At 41.2% G+C, this 13691-nt stretch overlaps 1 protein-coding gene across 2 annotated transcripts in view; it reads left to right on the top strand.

The window, feature by feature from the left end:
• The window catches only part of RBMS3 (RNA binding motif single stranded interacting protein 3), a 711967-nt gene that overhangs the window by 440718 nt on the left and 257558 nt on the right, over positions 1 to 13691 (top strand). The window lies entirely within an intron of this gene.

Genomic DNA, 13691 nt, shown 5'->3' with positions numbered 1-13691 from the left:
GTCGTGGGCTCTGAGTAATTCTGTGTGTTTCCCTTAATTTTTTCAGCCAACTGGTACCTCATCATCTTCCTCTCCACACACCTCACTGCTTCCAGGGTCTAGTGGGGGTATGGGAAGTGGCTTTCCCTTGCGTTTGGTCGCAAAAACGGCTTTGAGAGCAACAGGCCAGGGATAAAACAAGCAGCCTGCAAATTTTGTAGTACAGTATTTATACTCTAAGAAAGCACAACCATGCGTGCCGGATATTCATCTGCTAATTCTTGCTGTTGACAGGAAGCAGGCATTCGGTCTCAAAACATTTATACATCTCCGCATTGACAACACCAACATGTATTTGGCGTCTGCGTAAGAGATGTGCTGCAGTCCCTGTGACTATTAGCTGTCTTGCCTGTTATAACAAACGTAGGCCCAGTGACTGACCAAGAACCCACACAGACAAGTATGTGAGATTCAGCACCATTTCTTGAAAGACTTAAAAATAATTTTAGATTGCTGGTTCTTTATTTCTTTGATACGGTGTATGAGGATGGTGCTGGGTATTTAAAATGTCTTTTTTTCTTTATAGGCATTTTGGCTTCCTAGACAAAATATGTTTGCTGGGTTTTTGTGTCCTGGCAAAACTCCTCCCTGCTTTCTCTTTCATTTTGGTTTATTTGATGTACTAAGCTGATACAGGACACTCTCTGCAAACAAACTCAGAGCCTACTACAGGCTTGGGCATCTCTCAGTCATTTTCTGTATAATTTCGTTAAAATTCTGGGATTTTAAAAAATAAAATATCCCTCGTAAATGAGAGAATATTATTATATCTGAATTGTCCTCGCTTTCATTTTCAAAAAAATTATTTTAGCACATAAATTCCCCCTCCCTCCCATTTATCTTCTATTATTAAGCGTTGAAATGCATACTTTTTTCTAAACTGGCTTCATGGGGTGAAAGTTGTTCTCCGTTGTATATTTGGCCTTTCACTGGCAATATATGTCAATGAGTTTGCTCTTTAGTTAAACCATTAAGGTTCTCCAGAGACCCTAAACAAAATGTTTTTACGTCCAGAAGGTGCCTGAACATTTAGGAAGAGCTACTGAGGGTAGTCACCACTGATGTAGCTCCTTGCTGATATTATTATGATCTGGATGCAGGCTAGGACTTGTCAGTCAGCATCATTCGCAACACCCACCTACCTCTCTCTTTTTAAGGCATATACCAGATTTCCCATCTCATTTTTAATGATATTGCTACCAAAACTCCCTCGATACCTGCTCGTTACACAAAGTTGGGAAGCATTAGGCAATTACACAGAAAAGTAATTAGATGATCCTGAAGACTGATTGTGAGAAACAGGGAACGAATCCAATAGTAAAATCATCTGCTTAGGAAGTAATAGGAAAAACTCTGCATGGGAAGTTGTAAGCTTATCTACAGCGAATAAAGGAAAAGGGTGACAGAAGTATTAGACGATCTTGTAAGTGTCCAAGCCAAAAATTGGCACAACTATGAAGGCAACAAATATAGTACAAGGACGTATCAGGTGAGATCCTTCCAGTAGGTAAAGTGTAATATTAGAGAAATTACGTGAGTCACTGGTGTGACCCCATGTGGTCATCTAGTGTAGAGTTATAGTCATCCACTTTCCAGAAAGACCCAGGATGCCTCTTCCAGTCCCATATTTGTGCCTTCTCTCTCTACAAGAGAGAGCCTTCTGTGTGAAGGCTTGTTGTGGACATGAATTTCAGTGTGCAAGAAGCTTCCTACACGTTGGCATTTGTGCGCAGGGGATTGCCCTTCTGCTGGTTTGACCTCCTGATGCCTCACAGTCATCATCCAGGTGGCTTCAGTCCGGCCTCCAGATAGCACCCTTCATCATAACTTTGTGGTGTGTGACTGCCATGTACTGTACCAGCAGGTGATTTTAAATACAAGCTGACAGTCAAAATAACACTAAATAGCTACCTTAAATCACAGAAAGAAAGAAAGAAAGGTGTTCGCTTAAGATTAAAACATTATATTATTAACTTGATTCTTTTTCATATATTTGAGGTATGTGATTTGTAATGATAGGAAAACTACTACAGGTTCAGAAATTCAAATTAAAAGCCACCATTTCAACCACTTTATCTGCATCTTCCCCTTACCTCGATTGTAGGACTATCTCGAATCCGAAAAATGGATTGGAGATCTTGAAAAGAGATTTTCTGATGTGATTTCTTCTCCATTCTTTTTTTTTCTTTCTCAGCCTGGAAAACTAATAGCCATTTCTGGGGTACCATAATAATAGCATTTTTGAACTTCAGGCTACAGATAAATGTGGTAGATACGTGATGAGAAGGTCAGAAGATGCAACTGGTATTTAATCACAAAAGGATCTATTGCAAAAGAAAAAGAACACCCTATAAAAAGTGATGAGTGAAATAGCTATAACACTATAGGGATACTTAAATTCTGATTGTCTTAAATAACCATGTAAGACCAAAATCATTGGGCACTGAATCTACACGGTATCTTTAACATGGGTTTTGTTCTGACCTGTGTCTTGTGGCTTATCCTGCTCTGTGCTGCCCATCCATGCTGTGCTTCCCCTTCACAGCACAGGTGTAATGTTGGTTGTGACCACCAACCATTTCTCGAAAGCATACTACCCTCTTGCTCAAAAGGTCATTGGTATTTTAGCATTATGGTGATGGTGGTATCAGGATCCTTTTCTTAGTATCAGAATCATGAAATATTCAGAAGGTATTGCTCATCTCTGCCAAAAGCTCCAAGACATCATGAGTGTTGATGGGTTGGAATAGGAGCTCTTTGCATGTTATCCAAAATGTTTATCATAGCAAAGGTTGACATGCCAGAATTGGCCAACTGGCATGAAAAAAACATTTCACTTCTTGGGAAAGTGCTATCGCTTTGCTGCCTTTTAGAAACCATAGTTGTTTTCTGAATTACAAGTGGTTTGCATAAAGAACGTAAATTGCTGTGCCCTTTATCACTGCTTACTGTATGACAAATATACAGTCCAGTTTTTCAAGTGTGGTGTCTTGAAAATGAATGTGTATTTGAAATGAAAACCATTTCAGTACTTGAGCATCCTCCCTCTGGAACAGGCTGGATAATAACATGTTCATCACCTTGGGTTATTTTAATATTTCCTGAAGCCTGCACAAGTTGCTTTCTATTTTCTTGTCAAAACACACTGAAATGAAAATTATTTTTAATAAAGTACAGTAATCACAGTGTGATCGCCAAGTGCATCTTCTCTTGTCAGATTGTTTCTTCCCACTCACGAGTATTTGCAGTTACTTAATGTTATGATTGCTGAGCAATCCAGCATTGGGAGGACGAGAATGGAATATTTCATTTCTGACAAAGAGCACTGGGTGATACAGAACATCCTCCTTTGCCTCCTAGAATAGTATCATTGTTTAAACCTAATTCTGGAAGAGTTGACTGCTGAAGAACTTCATTATTTTTCCCCCAGTATTTTATTGCTCTCTTCCATGGGCATTGTACACTGAAAGCAGAGCTTCCATTGATGTTCTGTTTTTTCCATGTCTGTCCATAAATGCCTGCTGGAGTGCCATGCCAGATACCACGCCTGAAAGGTGCTTAGCATGACAATATTAACATTTGTTTCTAACTAGTCCATGGGAGCACTGGAGTGAGTCTCATAGCTTCTTAGGTTATATGCTCTTTTGGTGAGCAGCTGGTGGATAACTTGCTTAGCTTCGGGTAAACTGAGGTCCAGTATTTAGAAGAGAAAATTGCTTGTCTACACAGGCACTGGCAGCTTTCGGAGGTAATGGCTGCATGATTTTTTTCTAAACCGTTTCTGTACAGCAGGTTTTTTACTCAAGTCGCTCAGCTCTAAAATAAGTGATGGACAAATCTCAAGAGATTCGGTTTCATATCTTACCCAAACATTATCCAAGCTAAGTAAAGCTCTGGAGTCTGCATAACTGAGCATGAAACCTCAGAAGAACAGACTTTCTCATGAGAGTGTCAGTGTTTCCTGCCGGCTGGAAATACCAAGAAAATAGTCTTTCTTGTGGTATTTTGGAACTTCAGCATCTGGACGTCGCTGTGATTAGAGAGGAAAGTGAATATGAAAAATAATTGTTTAAAAAGCAAACCCTTTTTCAGTGTTGGATGTGAGGCTCCTTTCTAGTTTTTCAGTGAAGGTATTAATTAATATAGTAACTCTGTATCTGAAAGTAGGAGATCTTAATCTGAAGCTGCAAGTTCTGGCTGTTTTGTTCTGGTATTGCAAAATATTATCACTTGTGAGTCACCGAGTATTCCTTCAGTCAAGGGAAGAAACTGCTATTGTATCCTTCCCTCCCTCCCTTCTATGTAAATATGTAACTAAGCACTGCTCTTGGAGTACTTTTTTTTTGGGAGAACATTCTGCTTTCTTCAATCACTGCTTCAAGTGTGAAATTTAGCTCAGCTGCAGAGCCACAATGAATGTCTTATGCTAAACAAGTCTAGTAAAAATAATCTTAATGATTACATTATGTAACTAATACACCGATAAGAAATGTTGTGGTGCTAAATAATTGTAATATGAAATCGTACATTGGTTTATATGGAAAACGTAGATGTGAGCTATCCCCATTTAAAAATAGAGTTAACCTTCAGTTTGGATTTTGACAGTGGATCAATGGGACTTGCAGAGAGAGTAACTTCAAAAGTTAAAGATGGAAAAGTGTGTTTATCTCTTGTCCTTCTGCCACTGCAGGATTTACAATATGTTCTCTTCTTTATTCAGTCCATATTTAGTAACTCGAGCAATGAGTTTTCCATCATTGGCTTTGTATGATTACTCCAAGTTTGTGCTGTTAGTAGAATACCAGGAAATATTTCTCAACTTCCCTCTTGGTTTATTTTCACCAACACTTTCCTCCTTTGACAGGTCCTTACGAAGTCTTACGTCTCATGGTTTATGCTGGTCATGTGCTGCAATTTGGTTGCCCTTAGATACTCACTCACAACTAAGTTCACTCTTAAGGCCCAAACACTTGGCATATTGTTAGAGTTAATCAAATCAAGTTCTGCCATTTCCAAAATCTGGATTTTTATGGCTATATTTGTGCTTTTTCTAGAATTTTCTCTGGTTTGCCAGCCTTTGTGGTTCTGAATTGCCAGGAATGCAGTGTAAATGTTGAGGGAGGGTAGTCAAGTGCAATACCATTTTCTTGATAAATATATTTGCTAAATTTGTACTGCTCACCCTTCTCCCTTTGTTGTCTTTATTGCAACCATATTTCACAAAGAGCTTTTGTCAGTTTTGAGGTCTGCTTCTGTTCTTTCAGAGACTATGTTTTCAGAAGGATTACTTTCCAGAAGAATACACATACATATGCATATACATATAGTTATTTATTTATTGAATAAGTACTTCTTTCCCACATACCAAAATTTTATAGGTTTCTTTGTACTGTTACCTTTACTTATTGGAGACTGCAAAAATGTTTCAACTTAGTAACATTTTAAAATATAAGAAAAGATCATCACAAGTTCCATACTTAGGTTTTGCGTGTAAATATTATCATTAATTAGTTGTGCAATTAATAATAACCTCCATTCATATACACTCTCTTTAAATCAAAGTAATTGAATGTTCAAATTAAGAATGTGTTTGCAAACAGATGTCTAAAAATTGTTTGTTAGTTACCTACAGTGCTGTTTTTCTCCGGTTCTGTTGTTATAAAGGGGATTCAAATAATGCAAGAGGCAGAAGAAATCACTGCAGGAACATAATCAAAGTGACAGTTTTGTGCCGTATTTCCATATCAAGCTAAAGCAAACAAAAAAAAATCAGCTGTATATGCATACTTAACAATGTAGGTGTGTCTCTGGGGAGTGATCTGAAATGAAGGGACTATCTTTTCTTTCTCACATTTAAGACTCTCCATTTCCAATTATTTTTCTAACTATATATTAGCTGTTTTAATTAAAAGGTGATGATTCACCGCTTTCTAGCCACTGAGAACATTTCTATAAAGTAGAGGTTTAAAAGTAGTAATAATGTAGAATATTTTACTATTAGTCTGAGCATTTGGAGCTGTAGGAATATTTTAGCACAATTTGAACAATCAAAGAAAAAGCTGTTTTCAGTAATTTTGTGTTCAAGGGTGATTCAACCTCTTTGCTTGCTAACTCTAATTTCCAAGGCTTATAAGACTTTAATTTGATTCTTTATCTGAGCATAAAACAGTGTCTGAAAATTGCATAGTAAATTACTGAATAATCGCTTTTTTGTGGACTACCTGATTGTCAGAATGAATATTGCCTTTTAAGAGACACTCTAAATAAGTGCTGGGCAAAAGTGAACTTTACAACTAAAATTGACTTAGGTTCTCGTGAAATTCAAGTGGTTTCATCTAAGCGTGAAGGAGAAATGCCCGCTGATGATTATATATTTCCTTAAATGTGTATATACATTGGTGTTTGTGTAAAAATTTTGTGTTGGTGTCTTCAAATGCGTACATCTATGTATACAGATATGTATGGCATTGACATCATAAAGTTAAAAAAAAAATTGTGATAAATGTATTTTATTTCATGGTTTCCCAATTCAACAAGTAGTTTTGACTGCTGCCTCTTCCCTAGGCTGGTATTCCTCTCCTTCATCACAGCCCCTTTTGGGAGTGATTTTAAATTCCCAAACTGGAGCAAAGTTAACAAAAACACTAATGAAGAAAAGCAAGCACTGTCTTAAAATGACTGTATCCTCCTTTTTGTCCAAACAGCCTACACCTCTTGAAGACCCAACATGAATGATATGCTCAGTCTTGTCTGTTCTGGATTTCAGATCTGATATATTGAATTCTAGATGGCCAGAAACAAGGACTGGGAACTTCCTTCTGTTAAAAAGATGTTGTATCCCTGTGGGAAGCAGAGTTCCAAGTGGTCTGGTATATCAGACCTGGAAAAACAGTTTTAGGTATAACAGAATTGTTGTAATTACACATAAGCAAATTGAGGTTTATCTTTAAAAACATAATTCTCCACAATTATGTAATTTTATGCAAAATTTACACAGATTTTATGTTGCCAAAAAAAGTCTACGTGCCAAAGTCAAACACTCCAAGGTAGGGGAGTGGCAGAGCTGGAGTCCCTCCTTTGCTGTAGCTTCCCTCAAACTCCTGTGTCAGCCGCTGAGTACAGAGGGACCTGCAGGAGTGAAGGTCGCGTGGGACAGCCGTCAGTCAGCATTTCCTGTCTGTCAGGCTGGATGTGTTCTCCTGTCGATACAAAGATGTTCGCTTACAGAAGCAAAGCATTAAAACTTTTGATGAAGTGAGTTTGTTGACATCAGTGGAACCAGCAGAGCTCCCCAGTATGTATGAGCTTCCCATCAGTATATTTAGATTTTTGTTTTTTTTTTTTTTTAAATAAAAGATTAGTTACCTGGGCACATTAGTTGAATTGACATACAGACTGCATGCCAGCCTCCTGGCTCCTATCTCTGTGTGTGGGGGGGGTGGTGGTTTGCAAAATGTGGAGTACTAGTTGACTTGAATTCAAGTGATTTAAAGCAGCATCTGGTCAGAGGTCAGATGTGATGTTTGGCCTTGTGGCAGGGTGAAGCTGAGAGTTCACCAGCCCCAGCTTATCCTCCATCGTTCATCATGGCTTCTCCCTTCTCAGCCCCCCGCCGGAGGCTGCTGCCTTTGCAGAGCTCCAGCTCAGCAGCATGCCAAGGCACTCTGCTCCTTGCTTCTGGGAAAGAACACTTCTGCTGTTTGTTTTTTCTTTTCTTTTATTTTCACCTGGGTCATCAGGAACAGAGCTGGGATGAGTGCGGAGCTGTGGCTGGCAGCGTGGTTGCCCTTTCACACCCCTCAGTGGTCGTGGGGCCATGGGCGAGCTGGCTCAGGGGGCCGCTTGGAGGTAGCCACTGCGAGGACCTGGGGGCGTGCAGTCGGGGCAGGAAGGTGGGCAGAGCCTGGTGGGCACGGGTGCGGATTAGTTCAGCAGCCATGACAGCTCCCTTTCCGATGGCATCAGCAATGACATCTGCCGACAGAGAAAGTCTTCCATGCGAAAAAGCGCCGTGGTGTGCTAGCTGTAAGTACTAATTGGGGGACCAAACTTCCAGGGTACCCTGAAACCGCTGTTCCCATTCACTTCCAGTAGTTAATGCTGCTTTCAGCAGCGGCAGAGCAGCTGCCTCAACTCTCCAAAAAGGCAGCCAGGCCCTCGCTCCCATCACTACACGAGTGGAGCTCCCCGGAGGTGGACTGTGAAGCCCATGTGCGCCAGTGGGAGCTCGCCTTTGCCGTGTGCCACCGCTCCAGCACTTTGCGATAATTGTGGGAACCGCAAGTCGCAGGCAGTCCCTTAAATTATTTGGCATTACCCTTAAGAACCTGATCAGTCAGGGCAATTCGGAGTTTGATGTCTAAGAGCTCTACACACCTGCAATTACTTAAATCCACAAAATTGCACCCGTAGGTATTTGCAGGCACAAAAATGTTGGCATAAAATTAGAGGCCATTTCCTAAAAACTGTGCCTAAATTTTGATGATATACTGTATGAGGGGTTGTTATTTTGAAATGGATTTGCGGAAAGCAATTGAAAATCTCCAGGCATCCCATCTGTGTTTAAAGTAACAACAATAACAAAACTTTAAATTAGCATAGGAGATTTAAGACATTTCAGGAAAACATTGATTAAATCTGCCAATGAAATGAATGTGTTTGGCGAGTGACCTAATTAGTGTATACTTGGTTCTTTTTCACTGCACTGCTTACCACTAATTGCTGTTCTGCTGGTCTTCTCCTGACAAGTAAGAAAAAACAAGGATGAGGGATTTGTTGAGGAAATAGTGACATTCAGTTTTAATTCATTTGAACCTGCTGCCAAGCTTAATTATGGAACTGAGAAACTGAGACCGGGAGGCCCCCCAGCCGTTTAGGTTATAGGAGACGGAGATGTTTAGTGTCTGCCAGTGTATTTGGGTAGCACTTATTGCAGCTAGCTATAAACTTGTGCTTGCCGATGCTTAGCTGTTTTCTTTCCCCCACAGGTACAAAAACACTGGTTTTATTCCTTAAATTTAATTATTTAGCTCTAATGGCATCAGGCCAAAACAAAATTACAGGCATTTTATTTCTTAGAGGAAAGGTTTAACAATTGATCTAGATAGTCTTGTCTTGGGGTTTTGCGTGTGTGTGTTTGCATGTACAAACTAATAATACGTCTTTCTACAAAAAAAACTCGGGATCCTGGAATACTTGCTGTAGCATTGGAGTGCCGAAGTCACCCTCAGTGTAAGTACACTTTAGCTGAGGGGCTCACGTTAGTGATAAATTCAATTCCCGTCTCTTGAAGCAGCAGGGGATAACACAGCTTTCCCTATTTGCATTTGGAGCTCTTAAAGGAAAAGGGCAGGATGCTTCATGAAAAAAGGGGAAATAGTTTTCGGTTTGGTTTCCTGTGGTGGTGATGGATTCTTGTGAGCAGAGTCTGAAGGTCCTGGTTTAGAATCCAAGTTTTTCATGATGTTCTGCACAAAAACTGGGGGGAAAAAAAAGTATAATCCATGGACCAGAATGTTTACGAGGCAGTGCACACACACAGAAAAAAAAAGAAGGAAGAAAAAAAAAGCTATGGAATTTGAAGCTAGCAGAGGGTGGGGCTGATGGGGCTTGCACTTGTTTTTAAAAGAGGAAAAAGAAATGTAGACGTTTTCTTAGAGCAGCAGCGTCCGATTGGCAGATGCTGGTCTGAATCCCTCCCCGGGGGTGCTTCCAGCCAGCCTGCTGCCTTTTCCCAGGAGGAGCCAGGGAACAGTTATCTGAGCAGGGATGGGTGCCTGAGCAGCGGAACCCGCCCGTGCTGTACCTGACGGGGGCAGCCACAGCAGCCCGAATCTACCGGCGGGGCCGGAGGGGAGCACAGCCTGCGCCCACTCCAGCTGCAGCCTGGGAAGGAGGGAAGGACTCTCGGCACAGGGACTTGGGAGGATTCACTTATGCTATGGGGAGAGCTGGAGGGGATGTTCCAAGACCCAGCTTTAGCTTCTGTGGGGACTAAACTTGATCTACCCTGAAAAGTATATAAAACAAAACAAAAAAACCCCAAACAAACAAAAACCCCCAAAACCCAAACAAAAAAGCCAGCGCTACTTTGTTAATGCCCAAGACCCAAAAAATGAAGTGAGATTATAAACAAATGAAATATGTTAGTGTAGGTCACCAACATAGGCTATAAACATCCACATGGAAGAACGTAAACTGTACAAAAAGGCAGCATGCCTGGTTTTCTGTTATATAGCATTGCAGGGTTCTTGTAAGGATACTTGAATGCTGAAACAGCCTGGGAACTTGGCTTCCCTTGCGGCAGATTGATGTTCTTTGGACGGATTTTCAGCCATGGAGTGATTTTGTCCTGATGTTCTGTGTGTGGTGGAGAGATGTGTCGGGAGAGGGGAGGGCCAGAAAAAGATACTTGGAATGAAAATGAACTTGAGGGGAAAAGAGCAGCTTTGCAGTGAGGCTGGGAGTAGTAATACTAGAATGCATAATGGGCAGCTAAAGGTGCAAGTTTTTTTTTGTCTCAAGACTCTCACTGGATCTCTGATATGGTTATGTAGCCCCTTGTGCTCATTGAATAAATGTTTAGAAGATATTCATGGTTTTAGATATTATGGACTGATGTTAATCTTCAATAAATCACTATGTGATTTATCTGATCTCTATAATACAACATTGGAATATTCTTACACGTTCTGGTTTATATTTACAAGCAATACTAACTTAGATGTGAATACTTACCATGCTGTCTAGAAAGTCATATTAAAAATAATTTCCCTTCTATTACTGCATCCATGAATCCTGCACTGTATACCAATGATAAATATAAAAATCTAACTCTATTATCTGTTTTTAATGCCAATATTAAAACTTATTTTTGCATTTTCACCTCCTAGTTTTTGGGCATGAACAGGTTGAGAAATAAAAAGAAATTTAGTCTCCTGAGAAGAGCACCTTGCTATCCTAAAAAATAATTTGCTCTGTGTTTGATCCAAGCCGTCCCATGACTTCCCAAGGCATTTCAGGTTTCCCACTTGGCAGCTCTGGCTTCTTGTCAGGATCTCTCATCTGGCAAGATGGAAGCTACATCTAATTGTATCTTCTTCTTCCTCCCAGAAGCTGCTCTCCCAAAGGGCAAAGACATTGGAGAAATCGAGGGAGGACTTTTGCTCTCTTGTAGCATGTTTTTTGGTTTAAAACAGCATCAGCTTCACTGCCGCTCTGCAGTGAAAAGAAAGCTTGGATAACACTGCAAAGCAAGATGCGATGTAGATTTAAAAATGGCATGCTCAGTAGCAATAAAAAGGGAAAATCAAATGAGGGAATCTGAGCAGCTAAAACAGCCCCCACCTCCCCAAGTTGACCAAACTCCAGTGCACTCCTTCATGGTGGTGTTTATTAGATCTGCTGTCCCAGTGAACAGTTGTTCTAGGCTTTCCCTCAATTTGTAGTAATGCCCTACCAAAAAATTCACCCAAAACAAACAAACAAAAAACCCCCAGAAAACTGAGGGAAGAAAAGAACAGAAAGGTTCAGATCCTGACTTTGTTACCAAAATAATGCTTTTCATACTCTTCAAGTCAGTCAGCAGTTTCTTTAACAATTTTGGCTGTTTCTTTTTTCTTATTTCTTTTTCATTTTCTTAAAACTTTGCGAATAAGATTTAAGCCAAGAAAACAAAAAAGTCCATGTGCACAAAATTCTTTCATCATTGAACTAACCCCTGCATTCAGTAATGCATGCATACCAAAATAATAATGAAGAGATGTTTATAACTTGGGGGGCAAGGTGATCACAAGCACGCACTCTTAAACCTAAATTTGGTGCCGAGAAGAAGGCAATAAGGCCTCCCAGGAGCAGGAAGAAAGGCTGGCAAAAGAAATAAAAATGGATACGGCAGGAAAGCATATCTGTGGTTGCCTCCTGTATGATGTATATTGACCTAGTAAATGGAGATGTCTGCAAAGGAGCTGCTATGCTATAAATATGCTTGTGCTAATATTATTAAAGCTTTCAGGCAGTTCAGTTTCGTTCGTATGGCTTCCCAGGGAGATGCCAAAGAGGTGGCCCCTGGCCACAGCTTGTCCAAGCAGCACGTGCCTACCTGCACTGTAATTGCTTAATAAGAGATGTAGGCTGGGATTTTCCCTGGATGGATTGTGAAATATATGCAGCTGCCTAAATAGGTGCTTGGCGAGATTTTTAAATCTTCCTAACTCTGTTGAAATCTTTATGAGCAAGACATTTGAATGCTGTTGAAGATCAGAGATAGCTCAGTGCTTAGAAGTTGTGAAAAGTCCATTCCTTGTCCTCTTTGCCCTGCTTTGTATTTCTAGGAAAATAAAAATACTTCCAGAGTTGTTGATATCTAGTAGGGACTTAACAGCACTGGTCTTCCTTGAACATACCAGTCTCGCTGGTTAAAGGAATTAAAAATGGAGAGGGAAGAAGAGAAGATAGGAAGTGACTGGCTGATTAATAAGCTAAACTAATGCAAATACTGCGAGTAGGAAAGCCACTTAAAAGCAGATGATTACCCCTTGCCAATCCCTAAGATCTAACCTCACTAAGCTGCTGTTCAGATGATACCCTGAAGCAGTTCCTGGTAGGGACCTGGCCCTTGTTCCAGCAGAGAGGGCGGCGAGATGAAGGGGATGTGGTTTAACCAGGCTGCAACTTCATTATCTTACCATCTTCTAGAGCTATCTGGCCGTCACTTGTAGAGCGCAGGTTGCGATTTCTCCCTTAATTGCTCCCACCTGCTGGAAGACTGTGCTCCCTGCCCCTACACAGATGGCCCCAGCCTGCTGCAGAGACCCGCTACCCTCCTCTTCTGAAGATTAATCCTCGTTGGGTTCAAGGGATAGGGAAAGGGTGTTGTTTTCTCATTAAACCAGCCATTGCAAGCTGTAGCTTTGTATCCCAGAGAGCGCCATACTGCTGCCTTCTCTCATGGAAGAGATGGGGCAGGACTCCAAAGCACCAGAGCCCCACGAGTGTGTGCCCTCCTGCTGCCAGGGACCTTTTATCTGTTAGGACAGGCAAAGAGCTGCCTTCTCTCCCCCTCTGCTGCGTACCTTCCTGCACTTTGAAGCTTCAGATCATTGCATTTCCTTAAACCCCACTAGGTTGGGGAGGGAAGGTGTGAGAAATAGAGGTGTGATGGCTGGTGGTGGTGGCAGCGCTACTGGAAGACTATGAGACAATGTTTTCCTTCTTTACTGTCGTGCTTTAACCCCAGCCAGCAACTAAGCACCACACAGCCACTCGCTTACTCCCCCCCAGTGGGATGGGGGAGAGAAGCAGAAGGGTAAAAGTGAGAAAACTGAGATAAAGACAGTTTAATAGGTAAAGCAAAAGCCGTGCACGCAAGCAAAGCAAAACAAGGAATTTATTCACTCCTTCCCATCGGCAGGCAGGTGTTCAGCCATCTCCAGGAAAGCAGGGCTCCATCACACTTAACGGTTACTTGGGAAGACAAATACCATCACTCAGAATGTCCCCAAGCAGCAGCCCCCCGGCCAGCTTTCCCCTAGTTTATATGCTGAGCATGACGTCATATGGTATGGAATATCCCTTTGGCCAGTTTGGGTCAGCTGGCTGTACCCCCTCCCAACCTCTTTTGCATCTCCAGCCTTCTCAGTCGGTAGAGCATG

This window comes from Calonectris borealis, chromosome 2 (assembly GCF_964195595.1).
Source record: "Calonectris borealis chromosome 2, bCalBor7.hap1.2, whole genome shotgun sequence".
Lineage (NCBI taxonomy): Eukaryota > Metazoa > Chordata > Aves > Procellariiformes > Procellariidae > Calonectris > Calonectris borealis.
This window is presented reverse-complemented; position numbering and strand designations above follow the sequence as displayed.